This window comes from Poromitra crassiceps (assembly GCF_964638095.1).
Source record: "Poromitra crassiceps genome assembly, chromosome: 12".
In the NCBI taxonomy this organism is placed as follows: domain Eukaryota; kingdom Metazoa; phylum Chordata; class Actinopteri; order Beryciformes; family Melamphaidae; genus Poromitra; species Poromitra crassiceps.
Genome location: NC_139632.1, coordinates 18,616,038 through 18,618,537, shown reverse-complemented (window position 1 = coordinate 18,618,537; position 2,500 = coordinate 18,616,038). Strand labels below are relative to the sequence as shown.

The following is a 2,500-nucleotide window of genomic DNA, read 5'->3' as shown; positions in this document are numbered from 1 at the left end:
AGTGGGCTAAAGTGGAGGGCATGGGAACACCCAAATGCAGGGTTCCCCTTTCCAGCGGACGGGCCAAGAGCTAGAGTTCCTAGCCAGGCAGACAGAGAGGCTAGGAGGCAAGCAGACAGACAGGCGGGCTGGGAGAGAGCAGCAGCAATTGTAAAATAGCAACGTTTGTGGACCAACGTTGCTATGTTACAATTTCGGCTCCGAAATTATAAAATGGTAACGTACGTTTCTACAGGGGTGGGCGTGGTTTGGGTGTGGTTTGGGCATGGTTTACAAAGATTTTCTGTCTCTAACCCCTCCCCCTATCCTAACCCTAAAATCTCAGAATGTTACCATTTTACAATTTTCGAGCCGAAATTGTATCATAGCAACGTTGGTCCAAAACGTTGCTATTTTACAATTTTCTGTGAGACTGTGTTGGGTGAGCAGACAGACAGGCAGTGAGACAAAGTATGTAGACAAGCAGCCAGAGAGAAAGACAGACAGACAGACAGACAGTGGGACAGGCAGACAGAGAGAAAGAAAGACAGACAGACAGGCAGTGGGACAGGCAGACAGAGAAAGAAAGACAGACAGACAGACAGTGGGACAGGCAGACGGAGAGAAAGAAAGACAGACAGACAGACAGACAGGCAGGCAGTGAGACAGACAGACAGACAGACAGACAGACAGGCAGTGGGACAGGCAGTGAGACAGACAGACAGACAGAGAGAAAGACAGACAGACAGACAGACGGACAGACAGAGAGACAGACAGACAGACAGACAGACAGACAGTGGGACAGGCAGTGAGACAGACAGACGGAGAGAGAGAAAGACAGACAGACAGACAGACAGACAGACAGACAGACAGTAGAACAGGCAGTGAGACAGACAGACAGACAGAGAGAAAGACAGACAGACAGACAGACAGACAGACAGACAGACAGAGAGACAGACAGACAGTGGGACAGGCAGTGAGACAGACAGACAGACAGACAGACAGAGAGAAAGACAGACAGAGAGAAAGACAGACAGACAGTCAGAAAGACAGACAGCAGGCAGGGAAGTTGAGAGGCTCAGCCCAAAGTAGAAGGCAAGAAGAGTGGGCCTAAAGGCCTAAACATGGTCGTCCGTCCGCCTCGAATTGGAGCCGTCTCGCCGTCTGGCGGCGCCAGCGAGCCCTACATGCTCGGACGCCACTACACCCTCCCTCCTTCCACCCCCCCTCCTCCTGTGGAAGCTCCGTGTGAAAATGGCGGAGATTGTGTGCCAGGCAGTCTGAATGAAATTGAATGTAACGTTCCCAATTCTATGTATTAAATTCTAAAAAACGACCCTCAACATTTGGGAAGGCTAAGCCACACAACTAGTTCGTTATAATCTAACATCATGCTTTGAAAGGCGACTTTACGACGAAGAGCCAAGGCAACGGGCAATCACAACTCTCCTGCAGCTGACGTCACGCACGTATCGTCGCCGTGAAGTCACATTTTCGAGCAGCCCCCGTCAGCCGACGGCGGCCCCTCCCCGTAGGACGGCGCTCCACCCGCCGTCCTACGGGGAGGGCGGGGCGAGGCTCTGACGGACGACCATGTTTAGGCCTTAAAAGGTTTGACAGGCCATCCTGCTGGTCCCAAAGCCCCCGGGCCATCCCTCTGTAATAAAGCAGGACTCAGGCCAGCCTTCCCTCTGTAATAAAGCAGGACTCAGGACAGCCTTCCCTCTGTAATAAAGCAGGACTCAGGCCGGCCATCTCTCTGTAATAAAGCAGGACTCAGGCCGGCCATCTCTCTGTAATAAAGCAGGACTCAGGCCGCTCTTCCCTCTGTAATAAAGCAGGACTCAGGCTGCTCTTCCCTCTGTAATAAAGCAGGACTCAGGCTGCTCTTCTCTCTGTAATAAAGCAGGACTCAGGCTGCTCTTCCCTCTGTAATAAAGCAGGACTCAGCTTCCCTCTGTAATAAAGCAGGACTCAGGCTGCTCTTCTCTCTGTAATAAAGCAGGACTCAGGCTGCTCTTCTCTCTGTAATAAAGCAGGACTCAGGCCGCTCTTCCCTCTGTGATAAAGCAGGACTCAGGCTGCTCTTCCCTCTGTAATAAAGCAGGACTCAGGCTGCTCTTCCCTCTGTAATAAAGCAGGACTCAGGCCGGCCATCCCTCTGTAATAAAGCAGGACTCAGGCTGCTCTTCTCTCTGTAATAAAGCAGGACTCAGGCTGCTCTTCCCTCTGTAATAAAGCAGGACTCAGCTTCCCTCTGTAATAAAGCAGGACTCAGGCTGCTCTTCTCTCTGTAATAAAGCAGGACTCAGGCTGCTCTTCCCTCTGTAATAAAGCAGGACTCAGGCTGCTCTTCCCTCTGTAATAAAGCAGGACTCAGGCTGCTCTTCCCTCTGTAATAAAGCAGGACTCAGGCTGCTCTTCTCTCTGTAATAAAGCAGGACTCAGGCTGCTCTTCTCTCTGTAATAAAGCAGGACTCAGGCTGCTCTTCTCTCTGTAATAAAGCAGGACTCAGGCTGC

General features: G+C 51.4%; 1 protein-coding gene across 1 annotated transcript in view; it reads left to right on the top strand.

Moving 5' to 3' along the window:
- ssbp4 (single stranded DNA binding protein 4) overlaps window positions 1–2,500 on the top strand; it is a 115,378-nt gene that overhangs the window by 16,836 nt on the left and 96,042 nt on the right. The gene's annotated exons all lie outside the window — the stretch shown is intronic.